Source organism: Equus przewalskii, chromosome 18 (assembly GCF_037783145.1).
Source record: "Equus przewalskii isolate Varuska chromosome 18, EquPr2, whole genome shotgun sequence".
Lineage (NCBI taxonomy): Eukaryota > Metazoa > Chordata > Mammalia > Perissodactyla > Equidae > Equus > Equus przewalskii.
Genome location: NC_091848.1, coordinates 57,407,070 through 57,430,442, shown reverse-complemented (window position 1 = coordinate 57,430,442; position 23,373 = coordinate 57,407,070). Strand labels below are relative to the sequence as shown.

The 23,373-nt window shown below is 44.6% G+C and overlaps 2 long non-coding RNA genes across 8 annotated transcripts in view; both read right to left on the bottom strand.

Moving 5' to 3' along the window:
• The window catches only part of LOC103551414 (uncharacterized), a 327,409-nt gene that overhangs the window by 201,790 nt on the left and 102,246 nt on the right, over positions 1–23,373 (bottom strand). For 2 of the 7 annotated variants that reach the window (XR_011528997.1, XR_011529002.1), the window contains 2 exons: positions 730–878; positions 559–635 (listed from right to left, as the gene is read on the bottom strand). The exons of the other annotated variants lie outside the window; for them this stretch is intronic. This is a non-coding gene — a long non-coding RNA (uncharacterized lncRNA). The remainder of the gene's footprint in view (positions 1–558; positions 636–729; positions 879–23,373) is intronic. 7 annotated transcript variants of the gene reach the window in all.
• LOC139076932 (uncharacterized) lies at positions 8,813–22,311 on the bottom strand. The gene is made up of 2 exons (XR_011529010.1): positions 22,087–22,311; positions 8,813–9,812 (listed from the first exon to the last, which is right to left on the bottom strand). It is a non-coding gene; the product is annotated as an uncharacterized lncRNA (long non-coding RNA).

Here is a 23,373-nt window from a genome sequence, read left to right as displayed (position 1 = left end):
AAAAACGTTGGACAAAAATGAGAGAGTTTTCAACCAGCATGTCTATACTTAAAGGTGTACTCAAATCAGAAGAAAATGACCCCAGATAGAAGTTCAGAGATGTAAGAAGGAATAAAAATCAATATAAATGTTATATGTAGGTAAATCCAAGTAAACATTAACTTATTTTTATGGCTTGAATTGTGTTCCCCCAAAAGGTATTTGAATACCTAAGTCCCAGTACCTCAGAATGTGACCTTATTTGGAAATAGGGTCATTGCAAATATAACTGGTTAAGATGAGGTCATACAGGTGTAGGGTGGGTTCCTAGTCCAATACGACTGAGTCGTTGTAAGAAAAGGAGAAGAGACACAAAAAGAAGCATACACACATGTAGAGGGGAAAAAAAGAAGAGAGTTTGCACATCATATAGAGGCTGATAATGTTCTGAGATCAGGGGTAAAGACAGAGCAACTCACACCGTGGTCTCACTCTCTTTTACCTTGCCTTCCTCCAGTAGGCTTCCTTTCTGTTCTATTCATTCTCTGCTCAGAATTTGTCTTCTGTTCTATTACTCACCTGGTTTCTTAGAGTCTTTCTCTTTGTTCAATGATGGCAAATGACATGGGATTCGGGTATCATGGTACAAAATAATTCTGTAAAGTATTATAAAGTAGTATGTTTATTACTAGTTCATTTTATAGATTTAAAATTAGAGTTTCTAAATATAAAAATGATATGGATTGGTACCATGCGAAATGCAGACGTGATGTGTGTCACCTCCAAGAGGAAGCTTCAAGAATCAGTGTCTGGTCTGCTTCGTCCCTTTGTGTTTCGCCTTCTTTGTTTTGACTTGATGCCCTGGCAGTGTGGTCCTGTAGCCTCTCCTATCCTGTTTCCTGATGGAAGACAATGAAAAACCAAAACCAAACCTAAAATGCACATGTAATGTGAGCAAATGTTTTAAACCCCTACAATTTTAGATCTGTTTGTTACCAAGCATAACTTGCCATATCTTAACTGGCACATTTACTGTAAATGTGCTATTCCAATCCAGTAGTAACGCCCAATGGAATAGGTCAATGGAATCTTTTTGAATCTTATGAAATTTCGGTGTGGACTGCTCTTAATCAAGAATTTTCCTTGAGACTATTATTTAAACATTCAAAGAAAGGCTCATTGGAAGCTTGTTGCTAATAAGTTTTTCAACAAATATTTCAGTCTACGACACCAAAAAATAAGCCAGTGGGAGAAACAATTCCATGGATAGCCATCTGTGTAAGGAGATCTAAGAGGAGGGATATGAACAGCTGCATTTATAAGAACCTTCTATTTTCCTCTCCTCCCCCAGTCTCAACTGCCTCCGAAGGTCACAGTTTCAAGACCACTTCTTCCTGTTGAGACAAGCTAGACAATCCTGCCTTTAGAGACTTCAGACAAGTTCTAATCTTGGCAAACTCTCTGAGAGTGGACAGAGGTCGAGACATACTCTATTATTGTACCTTGACTCTCATCCAGCCTAAGGGGTTAGGTGCTTCATTTCACAGATTTCAGAGTCCCTTTGGGCTTTCTTAGTCTCAACTGGCAGCCGCAGGCAAAAAGATGCTTGCAGTTAGTAATTTGAGAATTCATTAACGGACTAAGCGACTTCCTGTTCTGTACTTGACCATCACTCAGATCCCAATCTCGTCCACACACGTGCCGGTTTCCTGTGAAAGCCAGGAAGGCTGTTTGAGCACAGCTATGGGTAGAGTTTGGCCAAGACCTGTGTTTTAACTTAATATCAATATTACAATTTTCATCTGGAATTTATCCTCAAGAGTCAGGATTGAATTTCCAAAGATGAAATTTAGTAAACGAGGACGGTACACAGAGATGTGCATTTATGTCTCCAATTCAGCATAAAAGAGGTTCATCGAAACCCTTCAGGGACTCGTGCTCATCACCGCGGTCGGTCCTGGGTTTCCAAACCTGAGAGAAGACGTAATGAATTACGCTGGAGTTCAGAACACCCCCTGTCCTTTGATTCTCAGTTAGATTTTTTTTCCGCAGGTCAGAAATGTGGAGCCAGGATTTTGTAGCAGAAATAAAGAAATGCAATTTAGTTACTAGGAGGGAACAAAAATCTTTAAGATTTATTAAATGGAGTAAGCTCAAATAAAACAAACCTGACAAAATTTTCTCATCTCTTGGATCAATATGAATATAAAATTGAAGATGACTTCAGTAGGTTCTGTCTGTATTTTTACTAGTTTAATGAGCATCAATACTTACCAGCCAACGGCTGAGATGTGCTGGCTCTTCTAACACCTCTGCTAATCAGGAGCCCCATTGCACAGGTAAAGACAAAAAAGCTAATAAAGGGCCAGGACTTTTCTGGGAAGGTATGTTCTCGTAATATATTTTAAAAGCTCCATGTTTAGATTTGCACATTTTTTTTAATGCTAATGTGTTTTAATCAGTCCACAAAATTTAATTATTACATTTTACATATTTTTAAAAATACGGCCGTAGGTTTTTAAATGATTGCCATGGAAAATTACACTAAACTATGATTACACCCAACCAAAGAAACCAAAATGATGCCCAAATCTAGATTGTGATATAAATTCTCTGAAAGCTGCAGGGAAAGGGTACACAGAGGGGAACGGAAAAGGAAGACAGCGCTCAGCAAGCCCACAGGATAATTAGCTGCCTTTCAGGCACACTATCCCTTCTCAATCACTTGAGATGTATGATTTTCATACTCTGAGAGAGAAAAAAAGACCAAACCACAGTCACCCTCCCTTGCCAGGAAATAGCTGCGCGGACTCCCCTCGCTGTAGCTACATGGGCTCTGCGACAGCTGGCGTGTGGGTGGCGCACATCAGGTCTGCCGGGTTGCAAAGAGGCACCGGGCCTCCCGCTCGGTGGGGGGTCCGGGGCTCCTGTCCACGAGGGGATGGGGGTGGGTGCATGCGGAATAGGGGAAGCACCTGAGAACACAGGCCTGGCATCTGTGGAGACCACCAATGAGTAAACCACTTACGGGAGAAGAGGAACTCGGAAGGGAAGAGGAGCAGCCGTTTCCCGCTTCAGTTCCCACAGCTGCGCCCCTCCCCACAGCTGCTGCGCCCGCTTAGGACAGGGAAAACAAAAGAGAAGCGGGACACCCTGCAGTGGTTTGGCCGCTAAGAAGCGGGCAGAGTGTAAAGAAAGCCACCGAGAAGAGAGCGAAGCCTTCCCTCCCAGCCCCGCAGGGCGCAGCAGACGCCAAGGGGCTGCCCCACCCATCGCCACAAAGCTTCACTCCTCGCTCACACAAAAGCCTCTGCAGGCCAGGAGACTCTCCCTCCTGCGGGGACTGCCATCCTGGCTCAGGGTCTCTGCTCCTCCCTGGCTGCAGGATCTCAAACACAGGCCCGCTTGGTCGGCGTTACAGTGGGAGAGCGCACACTAGAGTATCACACCTGTTGTTGGGACTGTAACTGACACATGTTGTTCCTGCTGGTTTCAGTGGCCACCTCTGGTCACCTGTAGGCGATGCCTGACTGCAAAGGGCATGGGATCGCAGTCCCTGTGTACCTGGAAGTTCTGGTGATGAACATTTGAGCCACGTGCCCTTATCCTCTGAAGCCCTGAAATCAAGTTCTACTTCTGTGCAGCCTCAGCTTTCCAAGAGGATGCTCTTGCCAATTCTGTGACATCCAGTTGTCTCAGTTCTCGACTCTAGATTCTAGTCTCCCTCCCAAAGGAAAGATAGAGAGGAGGGACACACAGAGTGTGTCTACCCTGTGGATGTTTTTTTTTTTTTTTTTGGTGAGGAAGATTGTCCGTGAGCTAACATCTGTGCCCATCCTCCTCTATTTTGTATGTGGGATGCCACCACAGTATGGCTTGATGAGTGGTGTGTAGGTCCGTGCCCAGGATCCAAACCTGCAAACCCCAAGCTGCTGAAGCGGAGCACATCAGCTTAACCACTGCGCCACCAGGCCGGCCCCTACCCTGTGGATTTTGAAAGCAGAGAGTTCACTCCCCAAAAGTCCGTGAGACAAAGGTAACCAAAATGCATCCCAGGCTAACAGTTGTAAGCGGCTCTGCCCCATCTTCCCCGGAGAGCCAGTAATGCTGCGAAGGAGACACCGACTTGTTCTCTCTGGGCTTTGCCTTTCTGCCTCATGTTTTATGACTGCTTTTCTTATTTGGCTCCTGGAAAGAGATTCTAGTGAAGGAAGGAAGGAAAGGAGGGAGGGAGGGAGGGAAGAAAAATTAACTTGTGAGACTATGAAGTTCTTTCAAAGACATCAATTCATACGAACTTCAAAACAACCCTTAGAAGAACCTACATGTTTATCCCCAAGTTACCAGTAAAGAAACTAAAACTCAGAATACATAAGGCAAATCTAGGGCAGAAGCAGAAAGAAGTCTCCCTCAGGATCAGTTTCCACTAACTTCAGTGGAAATGGAAACCAAAGACAAGACCTTCGGAAAACCAAAGACAAGTTTCCATACATGCCTGGTATCTTCCGAATGTCAGGTGTCACCTGCCTTTTCTCTCAATGGTTACTGTCATTTCTGACAACATCTAAACCAGCTTTACCTCAGCAATTGCTCTCAGGTCCCTGGTCTCTTCGCCTGCCTCCAATCGACCAAAACTAAACCTGGGAACTCAGACTGTGCCTGTCCTGCTTTTGGATCACAGACACAGTGTTTTCCTGGGCCCCCCAAGGCTTCTCTTCCAGCCCTGGTTGCTAACTTATGCCCGGTGGGCCCCCACTTCGTCCTGCCTCACCTCCCCTCGAATGGGGCTGCAGTTCCAGTCAGCTCCTGTGTGTGTCAGGCACCTGGAGCCACAGCCCAGAGGTTACAGGCAGGCATGGGAGCAAGGGTGGAAGCGCTCCCTGAGGTCTGTGGGTTCACAGGCACAGCGCTGAGCGCTCCCCTCAGCCCAGAAATTAAAAGCCAGGCTCCAGAACAGAGAGGCAGAGGCTTTCCTGTCTGCCAAGCTCCTTAGAAGAAGAATGTAAACGCCAGCAGCCCGGGCTGCCAGCAGGACTGCTGGAAGGTATGGAGACTCGCAGAGCGAGGCAGCAGCGTCATGATCTGGGCAGGCCAAGAACTCTGCAAGGGGAAGGGAGGGAGCAGGAATTTGCCTCCCAACAGCATGTTTGAGAACAAGCAGTCTTTTCCCCAAAGCCATCTGTGAGACTCTCAACTTGTGCCTGAGGAAGAAAAGGGCGAGACGGAGAGAGAAAAGTGAATTACTGGAAAAAGCAGGCAACTCTCCGGGAGTTGCGAGGGCAGCAAAAAGACCGTCTACCAGTCTGTTAGTCTTGGCAGCCGCCTCTCTGTGATTCTGGCCACAGTCAGAGTCTCTAAGGCCCTGCTTCTGGAAAACGTGGCAAGGGTTGGACCTGAAATGTGGACTGTGGATGGCTCTGGTGTGATCTAAGTCAGAGGGAACCGTGAGTTCCCGACCTCGGCCCCTCAGCACATGGGGTCACTCATGTGACATTGTGACTAGTTTGGCCCTTGCTTACAGGCTCTCTTCAGTTCGTGAAAGACCCTAGGGGAACACGTCTCAGATTGCACTGGAATCTCCCAGGAGGCAGGCCCACCAAGGTTTTGTCTCTCTCCATTGCAGCCTGAGTGGTGTTCTGAAATGTAGGTGGTGGATGAGAACATCCCTGTCGACAAACAAGAGGCGTTTTGCTGAGCACTCTCCCCCGCAACAGAGGGCAGGTGTTCCGCCCGGAGCCAGAGTGCTTCCTCTCAGCTGCTTAGTATTCTGCAAGAAATCATTTCTTTTCTTCACGCCCAGGAGCTGTCTTGTTTAGGAATGTGTTTGCAAGTAGCCGAAAACCTGCCGTATAGCAGCTCAAAACAAATACAGATGTATTTTTCTCACATAACAAGATTTCAGAGCTAGATGGCAGCTGGCATTGATCCAGGAGCTTAATGACATCAGGGTTGGCATCTTTGGAATCCTCTTACCTTTTCCCTCATGCTTGTCTTCCTCATGGTCACAAGATGGCTACTGATCAACGGATGAATGGATAAAGAAATTGCAGTGCGGGCTAGCCCAGTGGCATAGTGATTAAGTTTGCATGCTCTGCTTCAGTGGCCCAGGGTTCGTGGGTTTGGATCCCAGGCACAGTCCTACACACCACTCATCAAGCCATGCTGTGGCAGCATCCCACATGTAAAATAGAGGAAGGCTGGCACAGATGTCAGCTCAGGCCCAATCTTCCTCACCAAAAAAACAAAAAGAAAAGAAAGAAACTCTTGTGTGTATATATAACCAATAGAATACTATTCAGCCTTAAAAAGGAAGGAAATCCTGCTACTTGCAACAATATAGATGAAGCTGGAGGACATTATGCTAAGTGAAGCCAGCCAGCCACAGAAAGAAAAACACCGGATCATCTCACTTATATGTGGAATGCACATAGAAGCAGAACTTAGCCAAGGTGGGAGTGGGGGAAATGGGGAGATGTTGGTCAGAGGGAACCATCGCAGCTATGCAGGATGAACAAGACTAGAGATCTAATGTACAGTGTGATAACTGTAGTTAAAAATACCGTACTATAAACGAGAAATTTGATAAGAGTAAATTTCAGGTGCTCTGACCACAAAGAAATCATGGTAACTATGCAAGGAGATGGGTATGTAAATCAGCTTGATTGTTGTTAACACTTCACTATATATATATATATATATATATATATATATATATATATATATTTTAAAACATCATGCTGTACACCTTATATACAACTTTATTTTTAAAATGGTTGCCGCATCACTGGACATTATGTTCATGTTCAAAGCAGGAAAAAGGGAGAAGGGAAATGCCCCATGTGGTAATCCCCATTTAGCAGGACAGCCGCTCCATCGGGATCCCCCTCGGGCCTGTGTGTGTCCCACCCAGCAGCTCTCCATCACACAGGCACACCTGGTGGGAAGGGAGCCTAGAAGGGGGAGAATTTGGCTGGACACACTGCCAGCCTGAATGAAATCAGGGTTCTGTCACCTACAAAGAGGGAACGGTTACCAGGGAGGCAGCTCACCGTGCCTGCCACACCCTGTGCAAAGTGCTGATCAAGTTGCACTGAAATGTTCTCTGTCTGCCTCTGTCTCCCCTCCCACCAGAGTTAATGGTGCTTGGCAGACACAGGCGCCCAGTCATCCTCGTATTCCCAGCACATGGCACACTGCCTGGCACAAAGCAGACTTAATAAACATAGCTCAAGCTCAAAGAAATATTGGCTGAACCAAACTCCAAATAGAGAGGCAAAAGAATTGCATTTAGATTCATTTTTACATGCACTTCTCTCTCTAAAGATAACAGGAGACATTGACCTAAGAGAAACATGAGTTATCCAAAACATAGGCACTCAAAGCAATGAGTGTACAATGCCACTTGGGATGCACAGTTTCTAACACAAATACAGTGAGGCAGGTAATCATAATAGTCACCACATGAAAAATGTGATGCTCTATATGTGCTACCTTTAATCCTAATATCTTTACAAGGTAATTATCACTTGCCTCATTTTAGAGAGGGTGGGAAAGTGTCACAAGGCCTCAGAGCTGCAAACGGTAGAAGCAGAGTATGAACTGCGGGGATCTATCTTTCTCCACCACCCATCCTGCCTCCTGCAGGAGGGTGTCCAGCACCCTCATGTTACTCAAGGCAAACTCCAGCACTGGAAAGTCACAGAAGGACTCCAAGTAGATATCAGCTTCCTGTTTCCAAGGACACCCTCTCACCTTTCCTCTCTGCCTCCCTCTGCACTTCCCTAAGCAGAGAGAGCAGGAGGCTGTGCTGCTGAAGACCCAGGGGTGGCTATGAGCATGAAGAAAGGCTTACTGAGAGCTGGCTTTCTTCCCTGGACATGCATAATCCTACAGAGAAGGAGGAGACGGAGTCAGAAGAGGGCAGGCCCCTCTGAAGCCCATCCTATACAGCAGAGTGTCCCAAATCTAGACCTACATGTGGGAGCAGAAACACATTCTATTTTAGGACTCTTCTTTCAAGCAGCATTCTGCTGCCATTAGGCTGAAGATGAAGGGCCGAGGCATGCATAAGTGGCTTTGGACCACTGGACGAGGCACGCTATGAGTTTCTATAAGCTCAGATGAGAAATTATAAACAAAGACAAATGGCTGCATCTTGGCTTATGGCTTCAGGTTGCCCACAGTGGTCCACAAGTGACTGCAGGGCCCTGGCCACCACCTCTATCTTGAGTAGATTAATCGAACTCTGCGCCAAGAGCTTGGGATCAGGTATGCCTCAGGGACAAATGTGATATTTCAATCCTGACTCCCCTAAAAGCCACTATCACACAGCCTCGAGTCTGTGGGTGTGTCCAAAGGGTATCAGTTGCATTGCTTATGGCAAATACAATACAGATGAGGTCCTTCATCAAGAAATCAGAACCTAATTCAATAAATCTACTCAAGCAATTCCAGAACAGTCTTCTCTGCGGATGTCAGGATGCCCAGGGGCTGCGAGACAAGCCCATCCCATGCTGTGTTCACGGCATGTGCAGTCTCCTAAAACAGTCCCTTCTGAGGACGTGCACAAGTAAGGGTGGAGCTTGGAGGCAGGGAAAACCTCAGATAAGTCACAGCAAACCAAAACCGACTTTTCAGGATCTCAAGCTCAGCAGCAAGATGCACACCACGGCCTTATAATCCTTTGGATGGAACAAGGGAATTCTCCTTTATACTGAACAATCTATTCTGAGCTATTCAGGCACAGAGACTGTACATTTTGGCAGGGAACAGTGATCTGGGACTTCAAGCCAGAATTATAAACTCAAAATGAGAGAATAGATGAACTAGGTTGTCACAAACAGAATCATTTTATTCTTCATAGTTTTGCCAAAATAACAATTATACATTTCAACAGTGATTTTTTTTTTATTAGTACCAAATGCCTTACTCAGGACCTTCCCCTTTTGGTTTCCTGAGAACAAGTATAACGGTTGCTCAAATAAGAGTACAGAGTTTACAACTGAATAAACACTGAGGAAGAATTAGAGACATCAATGCACTGGGCTGGGAGGCTCTCGGGTGCTAAGCATCACTCCGGTCTAGGACCCTCAGCCAAGGCCATGTGGCCAGTCACCCTGGGGCTGTACCTGGGACCTCTAGGGCAATGGCATCTGGTTGCAGTTCCTGGCTTTGCTCTTATCTGCAAATCTCTCTCAATCAACTGTAAACCTGAGCTACATCTGATGTGGACCATCTGTGAAAAGAAGTGGTTACCTTAAAACTCTCTCATGAGCATCTTTGCAATCTGGAGCTCGAGGCTATGGCCCTGGAATAGTGGAGTGGTGGGCTGGGGAAGGAAGGCCCTCCACTGAGCTCTGGCACTGGTTGCAAGTTACAGAATCAACATCATCCAGAAGCAAAATGACTGGTTGGGGGTTTCAGCATCCACTCCTCCAAGGGCCACTAAAGAGCAGTTGATTATGCCAAAAAACGCAGTGAGCTGCGGGCACAGAGGACAGGTGCGGCCCGGCAGTGCCTGCAGGCGGAGAACTTCCCGCCACCCCTCGGGCCACCATCTCAGTCTGATGAAACCACCACAAATGCAGCAACAGAAGGCCCCGTGGTGCTGCAGAAACCACGGAGAATCTAGGGAAAAACCAACTTCTGAATTTCTTTTGGACTTTGTAACAGAAAAGGATTTGCTATTGCAGTCATTAAATGAGGGCACTGTGAAGAATCACTGGGTAGTTTTGTGTCGATACATGGAACGGAGGAACATCCTTGTTTGCAGCAAGCTTGCTTTTCCTTGTCCATTTGTCATTTTCAAATCAAGGGCTAAATGCTCCTCTCTCCTGAACACAAGAGGAAAAAGATAAGAAAAGCAATTGACAATTATAATGAAGTATATACTTTCATGTGTTAAAATCTATCATAAATTAAAGAATAAAGGCAAATTAAATATTATGAAAAAACTATAATCTACAACCTTCATAGGATACACTCTACACCTAAGCTTGGGAGCCCCAAACTTCCCAGGCCTGTTTCCCTTCCTCAGAGGACACCACTCCTTGGCCAGACATGGTCAGCTACAAGGGGGTCATCAGAGCAATCAAGTGTTAGAAGCAGAAACAGGCCCTCCCTAGGCACGGGAAAGCTGAGAAAGGAAAACAGTGGCGTGTACTTTGCAGGTCAGATTTCTCTTCCCTCACTCAAAATTACAGCAAAGGGAACCAAATTTGGGTAATAACAACCCACATTTCTATGGCTCCTACAGCATACAAAGAGCTTTTACATATGTGATCTCATGGAAACAGCAAGTCATTCCACTCCGCACGGTTTCTAGAATGAGAAAATGCACATGTGAAACAGAAGACGGCTTGTTCTCAAATAAGGTTCTTCTTTACTGACAGCACGTCAGCAAAAGCAGGGCTGGGCATCTGAAGCCTGAGGTTCTAGAAGCAGAGCCTGAGACAGGATTCGCTCGCAGGCCGGGAAGCTGGACAGGGAAGAGGAAGCAGCCATGCCCAGGCGGGGTTTCAGGTGGGCGGGCTTCAGCCTGGCCCCAAGGAGCTCCGGAACAGGAGGCACACTTCAGAGTTGGTCCCAGCGCGGCCGGCCCGGGCTGGGCTTTCGTATCCCTGCACACACTCACCGGCCAAGAGCTCGGGGAATGGAGGGGACAGGGGACTACATCCCGGGCACGCCGGCTGTCTGCACACACGGGGTCCAGAGGAGAGTCCAAGTGAGGATGTTAGAGGAAAGCCCAACATACAGAATAGGGAGCTCACAGACGCACACAGTGAAAGGGATTCCAGAGGCTCTGGGTTGGGCAACGACACAGTCCACTACGGGTTTAGCTCTACGGACCACAGACTGAAAAACAGAGTATTAAGAATAAGAGTCCACGCCCCCTGCCAAAACTATGGAAATGAGGCAAAAAGCATGTCACGGTGTAAGTGTCAAAAGCATTATAAGGAGGACCAAGACCCCAAATGAGGCCTTACTCTATGGATGTTTAAAGGTGGCTTAAACTAGAAAACTCTACTGAGCCAATCCCAGGGCTTGGGAAGGTCAGGACTAAATTAACCCTGGCTGTCTCTGACGAGCCGTGCGACTTTGGGACTTTGGACAAGTCATCGCACACTGCTGCATCACAAACTATTTTTAAAAATGCAGGGACAGGAGATAAGGCTAGAATAATAACTTCCATCTATTTGTCCATTTACACTGTGTAGGACCAAGCGTGCCCTGCCATGCCCTAGAGGAGAAGGCAGGGGTCACATGTGAAGAATCAGGTCACAGGGCTCCCTAAGGACTCACCAAGGCTAACCCATGCTTTGAAAGAGGTGCTTTATCAAAAATCTTAAAATAAAATGTCAAGGCATGTGTATTATATTGGGTTGGGCTAGAAATGTATATTTTTGGAGTCCAGGCTGTCCTTATTCAAGCACAGAATAGATATTTATCTATCTGATATGGTTTTCGGATTCCATGTACCCTCCTATAAATTCTCCCTCACCCACTCACTTGCCTCAAGACACATTTTTCTTTTGCACAGGGTTCAGGTTAAAATGTAAATGCTTGTGGGAAAGGTAACACTTTAATTGTAGTTATCAATCATTTACACTTTAGTATGAATAAAAGCTTCTAGAGTAGGATGTTTTCTAAAAGGCACTGGGGAAGTGAATGGATTAAAACATAAAATAAAAGAAAAGCACAGATGTTTTCTTTTCTTTTTTTTTTTTTGAGGAAGAGTAGCCCTGAGCTAACATCTGCTGCCAATCCTCCTCTTTTTGCTGAGGAAGACTGGCCCTGAGCTAACAGCTGTGCCCACCTTCCTCTACTTTATATGTGGGATGCCTGCTACAGCACGGCCTAACAAGTAGTGGGTAGGTCTGCACCCAGGATCCGAACCGGCAAACCCCGGGCTGCCAAAGCAGAATATGTGCACTGAACTGCTGTGCCAGTGGGTCGGCCTGAGCACAGAGCTTTTCTGAAGGCACGTGTCCCCTCTCCACTGACTGGCCTTGGGCTGGCCGTGATGGCAGCCAGGTGGTCTTTCCCTGCATTCACCTGTGGGCCTCAGGACCAAACCCCTCTCAGATGCAGAAACTCAAACACACCACAACTGTCAACAGTTCATTCAATGAGCACGACGCACAAGCTGCTGTTGCCTCCTCCTCAGTCTGGGAAATCACCCGAGCATCATTAGATTCAGAATGACTTGGCAAACCAAAATCTTAGAGAGCACAGACCACAGACACATGGCCCGGTCACAGCTCACAAGTCCTCCGTGTGAGTCACCGAGGGAGTGAGTGACAACCTTAGCAAGTTACGTGACGAGCTGGAGCCTGAGGATCGGAGTCAGGGTTCGCCACCAACTGGTCATTAACTCTAAGGCTTTGGTTTCCACAAGTGTTAAATAAAAAAAAAAGAGGTAAGAGATATTGAGATATTGCATAATCAAAGTTGGAATCCCTGCATTAAAACGAAGTTGATTCTTTTTCACTTTAGGACTCCTCAGGGACTCCGTTAACACACCCCGAATCTCCAGAAGGAGAAAAAGAGCTCCATGCCTCCCAGACTTCTTTGATCTTGGAACTCTATCTTCAAATATCGTTTCTCAGAACTAGTATTCTGCTGGACACAATGTAGAAACTGCGAGACAAGACTCCAAGCCCTTCCAAGCAGTAATATGTTGAAATTTCCCCTCGTGAGTCTGTCTTTCTCCCTCTAATCCTAATAAGGACCTCCACTTAAGATGCCACATATCCAAACTCTTTGCAAACTTCAAAATACGTAATAATTGGTAGTTACGATAACATCGGGCGGGCCCTGAGGGAGATGGAGCATATCCTTCTGTCAGCACGCTGTCTTTCAAGAAACCCTGAGAGCTGGGTAACAGTCTCCGGCAGAAAACCTCTGAACGTTCTGACCTTTGAGCTTGTTTAAAAGAAATATGCTTAATAATACACTTAGAAAATAAATTCTAGGATTCTGGCACCATTTTGTTTAAGAAAATACAAAATCCTTTGTTTTGCGTTAACGGTGTTACAACTAATTAAGGGGGAAACTAGCTGCCAGGCTCCTCGAAAAGAGCAGGCCTGGTTCAGCTGACAGCTCTGCATCCAGGAGGAGCGAGCTGCTGGTCTGCTGCCTGTGTGGTGTTCAGCTCAGCCTCTGCCGACTGGGACTCATTAGCCAACGGTTACAAATATGTAACCAATGCTTTTTCCAGATCCTCCGCCGCAAACCAAGTACCGCGGTGTCCGTCCCCTGCCTCGAAGGCCTGGGTCTGAGCCACTCAAAATGCTCCCTCCAGCTCGGCCTGGAGCATGGGATTTTCATTAGACGGAGCTCCTTGCGTCCAGGCAAGAGCTGCAGCAGTATCAATGTTGCTCCTTTCTCCAGTGGAGAGGTGGAAAGAAAGACAAACATGCTAATAAACAGCTACTTTTAAACTTCTTAATTTTAACGCTTAATAAACAACTTCTTGCTCTGCTTTTTCTTTTTCCTAAGGCTAGGTCAACATATAGTCCAAGTGGCTTTGGGAATTGGATAAATATTGCAAAAGCTTGTTCTCTTAATGGGAGTTTGCCCCGTTCTGTCACCTGGGAGGCTCATTCACAGCAATGTGAACCAGAAGAGCCCCAGAACTGCGATGCCCTGGGGGGCCCAGGGTGACCGGATGTTGAGGCGGACGTTGGAGGCCTGAATGAACGCAGAAGGCCCCATGCAGCCTAGGAGCACAGGCTAAGTTTCACTGCTCTGGAACAAGGCTGCAGGCAGGCCCAGAGCCAGGCTGGGCAAGGCAGACTCCCCCCAAGGGGTCCCCCTCCCAGCCCTCCCTTCTCTGCTCGCAGAGTCTCCCTCAGGTCAGAGAGCAGCAGCAGTGGCACCGTCTCTAGATGGCTGCTGTCGAAACCTGCATGCGCTCCTTCCCTCACATCTACCTTTCAGCTCACAAAGCTCCCTTGAAAGAACTGAGCAGGTGAGCCCGCATCTAGGGAATATGATCACGGGAAGTGAGACATGGCCTTTACAAGACTTGGGTGACAGAGAATGGCAGGGACTTCAGGCAAGGGCTGCCTGCAGGACTTTCACGTTCCCGGGGGGTCTGACCAAGCAGAGCAGCAGAGGGGGAGTTAGAGAAGTGTGTCAAGGAAGAAGCTGAGGGAGCTGGGAAGAGAGGCGGCCGCCAGCCTCCAAGACTGCTGATGGGAGCACCCAGAGGACCCGCCTCCCTCCCCTGTGGGAGCCCTGCCCACAGCCCAGTGCTCTGAGGAGAACCATCCCAGTCAAACAAGAAGTCATCCACGCTCTCAAAATAAGAGAAAGAAAACAGTGACCCTAAATGACTTTAACTCTTAAGCTCTTCCATGAACCCTGGAGACAAGAATGGCGAGATTTTAGAACGAGTGACACAAAAATGCATGTTTTCTTTTTCTCAGCAGCTGGAAGAGGTCCCCTACACCAGAGCTTCAGCCAATTCAATCCCAGGAGAAATTCATGCCGCAGGGGTAGGGATTGAGCTGGTCCCCAGGAGGCAGAGGAAGGGCAGGATCGACAGACTAACCTCCTGCATTTGGCTAAGAGAGAGGTGAAAGTTAAAGGTGACAATTCGCATTTGGAAGACATCATTGCAAAGAATTAATCAAAAGGGCAAACACACTGAGGACCAGGAGCTCCTCCAGGAAACTCTTGAGAGGAACTGAAATAAACAACTGAGCTGAATGGCTTGTTTGCCCCCAGCAGAGCCCACCTTCTCAAATATCAGCCACTGGTCCTTGGTGGTGAAACCTGCAGACCTTGGCAGCTCTTTAGTTTTGCCACAAACTTTATTCTTGAGAAGCCAACAGCAGTAGAAAACCTAAGTGCACGCTTTCTTTTTCTGAGAGAGCCTTGGACTCCCTTCACAGAAATGTTCTAAAGACAAATAAGAGAAAGGAGGCTTGAAGATAGGTATTTAAAACAATCCAGACTTCCCTACATCCAGGATATTCAGCCTGAACTGCAGTTGCATTTCAATAGATAAAAAGATAAAATAAATCAAGAGTCTTCTCTACTGGAGCACAGAAACCTTGAAGGAACCCAAATGCACGACTTTAGGGGAAAACCCAAGGGCTACCTAAATAATCCACATTTTAACGAACCACAGCATAGCTGATGGCTGATGCACCCTCAGAACTGTGTATTTATACTCCTGTCTGCTAGCAGAATAGGTGGCTGGGCTTTTGTTTTGCTTTATCCAAGTGGAATGCATTTCTCAAGGAGCCCAGCATATCTCAGACCTGGGTCTGGATGGAACCCAAGGAATGTAAGATCAGAGAGCGCCTGAAGTTACCAGATAATGGCCAACAGGCAATGAAGCTTTGGATCCTGTAAAATAAAGAACTGGACTAGATGAATTCTAAGAGTCTTCCAGTTCGAACATTCTGTGATTCTTTGATTCCACCTCACATTCCATATTCATGGACGAACATCAACAAAAAATCTGATCTAGACTGATGGTTTTTGAAACCTCATGATTCCATAAAAGACCAGGAAAATGTGGTCATACCAGACATATTTAATTTGTGTGTATTTCATCATTGCTGAGCCCTTCTCAAATGTTAAACTGGGGCTAGGGTTCAAGGACATTTGAAAAAAAAATCACAGAAAGTGATTGAGTAGCTATTGAGTTTGTGTTGTGTGAACCTATAGGAAAAAGAGTAAGATGCCGAGACAGTCTTAACAGGTGACTAGAATCCTCAGGGCTACAAGCAAATCTACACTGGAAAACTCTCTGAGGAGAGAGAAGTCCTTGAGGGAACAGCTTGGAAAGAGCGCTCAGATGGTGTGTCTGGAAGTTTTGTCCAGCTATTATTAATGATATTTTTGGTTGAGGCTCACTATATGTTAGGAAAATTAAAATGACTTCATTTTTCAAAAGTAAAATGTATTGGGATAATAAGAACAAAGAAATTATATACCCACTTTTTAAAATTAAGGTTTAATTTACATCCAGAAAATTCACTTTTTGCAATGGACAGTTCTGTTGAGTTGACAAAGACATATGATCATCTGTAGCTACCAGCACAATCAAGTTACAGAACACTTCCATCATCCAAAAGATCTGCCATGCTTCTTTGTAGTCAATCCCTCCTGCTTGCCCAGCCGCTGGCAACCACCCGTCTGTCCTGTCCTTATGGTTTTGCCTTTTAAGGAATGTCACACACATGGAATTATACAGTAGTCAGCCTTTTGAGCCTGGTTTCTTTTACTAGCAAAATACATGTGAGATTCATCCATGGTGTTGCATGTATCGATAATCTGTGCTTTGTATTGCTGGGTAGTATTCCATTGTATGGTTATACCACAGTTGAGAGCCATTTGGGTTGTTTTCAGTTGTTTGCAATTATAAATAAAGCCACTAGAAACATCCCCGTATAGGTTTTTGGGTGGATGTAAGTTTTCACTTCTCTAGAGTAAGTACTTAGGAGTGAAATTGCTGGGTTGTATGTTTAACTTTATAAGAACCTGCCGAAATGTTTTCCAAAGCGGCTGAACCATTTGGCAATTCCACCAGCATGTACTAGAGGTCAAGTTTCTCTATGTCCTTGTCCAGACTTGGTATGATCAGTTTTTTCTTTAAGTATTTCTAATAGGGGTGCAGCGATATCTCACATGGTTTTAATTTGCTCTTCCCTGATGACTAATGATGTTGAGCAGCATTTCATATGCTTATTTGCCAGCCACGTGTTTATTCAGTGAAGTGTCTGGTCAGATCTTTTGCCCATTTTTTATTGGGTTGTTTATTTTCTTATTATTGCCTTTTCAGTGTTTTTTCATGTTCTGGATATAAGTCCTTTATCAGACATGTAATTTGAAAATATGTTCCCCCAGCTCGTCTTTCCATTCTCCTAACAGTGAATTTTGAAGAGCTACAGGCTCACTTTTGAAGTCCACAATTTAGGGTTGGTAGATCACAGAGAGACAATAAAAGCCCACCCCTCTTTCCTTGATCTCTGGCTCCAATGTTGAGAATGTTCTCAGAATAAATTTTGTGCTACAAACACTAGCAGGAGGGGATTAAAACCTCCAATATTTGAATAAATTTAATAGACTGTCTCATTCGCTGAACAAGAACATATAATTCCTTCAGAAGGAGTCTCATCTCCCATGGCTAAGAGAAACGCGAATGTGCAGCATGCTGGGGAAGAAATGGGCAGACTAGCGAGGAGCTGAGGATGCAGACCCACCAAATGTCTTAGTCCCAAAACAGGGAAGGAGGTGGAAACAGCACACTCCAAAGGACAGTGAGCCACATATCAAAGCCACCACAACTTGAGAATAGGGAACTATTGTGAGGACACAGACAGTTAACAGTTTCTACCAGGATTTTGCATGGGTTCATTAAGAGGTCACATCGGAATAACCTACTTTTCCTTCTCTGCCTGGCCAAGAAAATGTAGTAGATACAGAACATGTGATGTCTGCATTTTACAGTCTCTCTAAATAGCTTAGTTGATAATATGGAAAAATGGGGGTGGGATGATCATTCAGTTAGATGCATTTGTAATTTTTGAAGAAATACATGCGAAGGGTATTGATCTGTGGGTCAGTGGCAACCAAGAGAGAGGTTGCCTTGATTCTCTCATACCAAATAATTTTATCAATGATTCATATAAAAATATGGGAGGTAGGGATGCTAAATTTGTAGAAAGTTGGAAATTATTATAAATTCATAAATGATTATGATTTTGGACCCAATAAAGACTAAAAACATCTTTCCAAGTCAGGATGAATATACATAATGAGTTTTAAAGGAGATAAATTTAAGGTCCTGCCCTGAATCCCAAAACACAGTTTGAGTTCTGGGTAGTGAAGGGCTTAGCACAGAGAGATGAGAACAGGACTTATGGCTGAAGTCCACAGACAGCCTGCTACGAGTCAACAGTGAAGGATGACGTCCAAAATTCCTCATATGCAATCTTGGGATATACTGATGACAGTTTATCATTTTAGAAAAAGGAAAGATGATAGTTCTATGTGGGCACATGTGGAGTTTGTGACCAATTTGGGGGACCACTCTCCAGGAAGGGTACAAATTGGAACATGTTCCAAGAGCAGCCATCAGCCATACAATGCAAGCAGTGACCAAGAAAATGGGAAAAGATGTTCCTGGGAGGGAAGAAAAAAAGACTGGGAGCCTAGAGTGGCTGACATAAAGTAGTGAAAGGTTTACATTTGATGGAAGAACCAAACATGCTCAAGACAACTCCAGAAGGGTGATAACTCCAAGATAACTCCAGAACGAAGACCAAAGGGAGAAAAGTCCTGGGAGGAAACAGTCTCTGCCATAGCTGCTCAAATATGCAATATATTGCTTTGAAAGTTAGTAATTCCCCTTTTTTACTCAAGAATAAGCCTGATAATCTCTTGGAGAGGATGTACATAAGAGAGATTTTAAAATGCAATGAGTAGATGTATAAAGTAACCAGGAAGCTCTTATCCACCGGAGTGAGCAAGTGTTTCAATGATCATACGGCACTTGTTTGAACTCTCACTTTTCTGAGACTCCAGGAAAAAAATGAAAGTTTACAAATATATAGAGGGAAATAGGACCCATAACTACAAAAGAATATTTGGAATCAATTTGGAAACATTTCTAAGAAGTTGCATTTGGACAGTTTGGGTTGTTTTTCAATTTTGTGACAAACTTAAAATTAGATTTTAAGATTTTATGAGTTGCAGAGATATTAAATTTGTTTTACATTGTTTCTCCCATTTGACATTCATAAGAAATCATAAGGAACTGAATCGAAAGTAATAAACAAATACAATGTTAAATAAGTCAAGAAGTTTTCATTAGATATAGCGGGAGCCTTCTAGAGTTTTGGTGAAATTAAAAAACAGAAAATACTAGAGGAAGATTGGCACAGATGTCAGCTCAGCAACAATCTTCCTCAAGCAAAAAGAGGAAGATTGGCAACAGATGTTAGCTCAGAGCCAATCTTCCTCATAAAAAAAGAGAGGGAGAAATAAATTAAATGTGGAAAAGAAATAAAAAAGAACATACTTCATAGCTGGGCTCAGTATTGATAAATATAGTAATAATTCTCCAGACTAATCAGAGGAAAATTAAAATGAATAATTGTCCTGAATGGCAAAATAGAGTGCATACAATACAAGTTAATATACTGAAATAACACAAGAAAATTTGTAGGGATACAACTAAGCAACAGAAATACATACAGAACTGCCTGGTAGGGAAACTGAAAACATCAAAATCTTGTCAATAACACTCACAAGGCTTCTCTAAAAATGGATCAGCTCTAAGCACCGTCAGGGAATCATCTGGGTTTGCTCTGGGTTCACAAAGTTCAACTGGTTAAACAGCTAAAAACAAACAATCCATTCGGAGGCTGAAAAGTTCACAGGTTCTGGGCGTGGAACACAAAGAGAAGATAATAATGAAAGGAATTAAAATTTTCTAGATTTTCTCTATGATTCTTGGCAACACGATCAACACCATTTAGTACAATAACCTGTGACATATCACATATGCACACACACACATATATAGCATATATGTGTACCCATATATTCTTCTTCCCTTGGCATTCCCTGTTCCTTTACTACTCTCATCACTCAAGCTCACCCTGGGAATAAAAATGTACAACTTGCCTCTCAAGTAATGGGATTCATTCATCTGTTTTTAAAATATAAATAAGACTATGGCCAGGATTTTGTAGTCATATGGGCTCTGTCTTTACAGCTCATCTAAATCTCCTGAAATTCTTTTGGGGAGTATATTTTTTAGCTATCATCAGAGTTAGCTGACAGCCAGGCTAAGGAGGTGGTTGCCACCGTGGCACTTCTTTGAGGGGTGTGGAAGGACAAATCGTAAAGCTCTCTCTCTTTACCGTCCAAGTACCTTCACCCCAGCAGTTTCATCCTTTCTTTTGGTTAAGCATCCTCTGATTCCTATCACTTCCTTTAACAACCAAAGTGCCCGTAGAAGAGGTGACCCACTAAGTTCTGAAAGCTACTTGCCAGTTTGTTAATGTCTTTCCTACGCAGCAAGGGGACAGAAGAAGAATGGGGGAACCCAGACAGATATCACGACGGTCAAGGAGAGGAGGGGAAGAGGCCACCGAAGGAAGAGGGCAAGGAGAAGCCATTAGAAAACACCCTGGCAAACTCTACTTTTTTCCCACCTTTGCTCCAGCAGACTCTGGCTTTCCCAGTGCTCATTCCCAACTCATCTGGCGCAATGCCACATGGTGGAGGTGATTTTACCTTAATGGCGATCAAAATAAATTAAATTTAAAAAGGCCTATCTCCTCATTTCAGGTTGTCTTAAGGACAATGCTAAAGCAACTCCCCCCATGTTGATCAATTCAGTTTTTTAAAAAAAATCCTGAAAACTGCCTATTCATTAAAGCACCTGCTATATCATAAAAGTTACTCCATGTGGCTTTGTGTAAGAGAGTCTCACAAATACCACCTCCTCCATGAAGCCTTCTCTGATTCCCCAGCCCTCCTCCTGAGTCATCACCCTCCATGCTCCTCCAGGGCTCCACAAGCCCTTCTCTTAGCACCTCCTTCATTCTAAGGAATCATTCAGATTCATCACCCCAGTTAGACAGCAACTCTTTTACATTCCCTGCACGTAGCCCAATGCTTGGCACAACGATGGTATGTGATAACACTCCAACACATGAAGGACCAAAGACCAAAATGCTGGCGGCATTGTAAGTGCACGTTCCTTGACTATCTCCTCAGACTATGAGCTCTTTGGCAAATACGTTTAATTGTAGGACAAGGCTGCCCAGCAGTGACACTTTCTTCAAATTCTCTCCTTTGGATCATATGGAATTATTTTTCCCCTCATAACTTAGAAAATTTAAAACCTGCAGCCTAACCCTTAACAAATAGTAGGTGGTGATCCTGCAGCACCAGGAAGATAGATTAGATGACTTATTTGGAATTTTCCTTCTTCACAGAACCATTGCAGAAGCATTAACAAGTAAATAATACACTAACTGGCAATTTGGGCAGCAGCTATAACGTCTCCTTTGTCAACACTGCCTTCATTTCCTTCTTGTGCAAACATCAGTGTGTTTGAGGAGGTCCCAGGGAAATGAACCAAACCTATTTAGTCAAAACAACTCAGTTCTTCTTTCTTTTGAATCCACATCCTCTTAGTCTTGAGACCAACGTAGAAACCAGTTCCCTCCTGCAAAGGAGCCTGCCTCTGCCAAGCCAAACAGCAGGCACAGCAGCAAGTGGAGGGGGTGCCCTGGCTCGGCCTGCAGCCCCGACCTTTGACTGGCAGCAGGCATTTTCTCCCTCCTTCCTACACCTTCCACAGGATGCCCACTCACCTCCCCAGGAAGTTCCAAGTTCTCTGACAAGTGCTCATGGAGGCCAGTTGGATTTCTCTTGAAGGGTTTAAATTTCTCCACCCTACCACCTAGTCATGAAGCAATTCAGAAGTTATGAAAGTTCTGGGATCAATGGCTTCTTTTTTTATAAGAGAGAATATCTTACTAGCAACCACTGACCAAAACAGCATATACTTGAAGCATCAGCGAATGTCAGTATCACTTTGGGATAGGACTGGACGTACTAAGAACTTGTGGGAGGGCTGAAAGGTACACACAACCACCAAGAGACATCCTACACCTCTTGCCATTATCTAGAACTCATCTCATCTTTCTCTAGAAGCTCTATTAAGGCGGGGGGAAAAAAGCCCCTTTTTTCCAAACTAAAATGATTTCGTTTGGGTTAATTAACGGCAAGTTTCTCACTTCTTTAGGGGTTCCTTCTGCTCCTCCTCCCAAAGATGGCATGTGGGCACAGGGCAAGATTACCTATCTATATTGTTCTTTTCTTCCCTCTAGACACAGAGGTTGATCTGGTCTTGCCCCTAGGAATCCTTCCACGATATCGCTGTCCCTGGCATGGCACCATTTTAACAACTTCTGCTGATTCCTTGTCCTGATTTACTGCTCAGGCATCTCCTCCCCAAGGCATCCAGAAATGCTTAGATCCCCTAAAGGCCACACCCAACCACAGGCTCCCAGCCATGGGGTCTGGCCTATCTGTGCTGACATAGAACCATTTCAAAGTACTTACCTGGTTGGCACCATAATGCTCCAACACATGCAGAAAGAAACACAGTCCCTAAGGGGCTGCCTTCCAGGTTCCTTGTCTGAGAAGTAAGGAGCCAGCCTGCCTGGACTGGGAGTTTCCCAAAACCATCTGGATGCTTCTGCTTCTCATTTCTACTTCTTGGGGTGCTCTCCAAGAGAGGAAAACTAGGACAATAACATCTGACTTCTTGCTTCTCCTCATTGCTGTCTCCATGGGAAAACAAAACAAAACAAAAAACACACAAACACAGAAACAAAAACCCTAAGTACCTGATGGGAACTTTCCTTACAACAGACTCCCAGATTTCTATACAATGACTTATGAACTCTATGAAGCGAGTGTGCCAGGCTCAGGTTTTGCTATTTATAGTGGAGGAGAGCTGGAAATTAATAAATCCTTTTCCTTCTCAAGAAAACTAGATTTTTAAATCCATTCTATTACTGTTTTCTCAAAAAGTCATCTTTGAGACTCATTTCCAGGGCAAAAAACCTTAAGGCTTAGTCTTAATGACAGAGGGGCTTCAGTAAAAGAGGATTTAAGAAAGAAGGAAAAATATAACTGCTACATATTTTCAAAATATTGATACACTTTAGCTGTCCTCCTGATAATGTGAGAAACAACAGAAGCTGTATATTAAACCACACATTCATTCTCTACAATGTGGTCCCACTCTAAAGAGCAGATAAAGAGAAACGAGACAAAGAAAGGCTTGAGAAACTCCAAATAAATACAAATAATTTCCCTAAAAGCATTTGGATGTGATGTTTTAAAGTAAAACTTGCAATTTATGAAACAAACCCAACCGACATATGTAGGGCCTGCCATACGCCAGGCACTGGAGATAAAGAAATGGATAAAGATCACAGTCATAACCATTGCCATTTTCATACTGGTTCCCTGATATTATTCTCTCACTCTTTTTTTAAGTCTCTATCTTAGACACTCACCCCCATACATAGATGTACCTATATCTATATCCTACACTAACAGCAAGACAATGATAGTACCTTGCTGATTTTTCACCTCTTATGACAAACATTGTGACAGGAAGAGAAAGTATTTATAACCTCATACACAGACAGTAAAACTGAGATCCATTAAGTTTAGGTAAGCTTCCCAAAGTCACGCAATGTGTCAGCTGAGACTTAAACCTAATTCCCTTGACACTGAGTCTGCGTCTTCCCTGCACCATTCTGCATCTCCTGGTTACCAGAATCTCTCCAAGGAACAGTCTAACTGTCCCCCCAGGGAAATGGAAGCTGATATGGA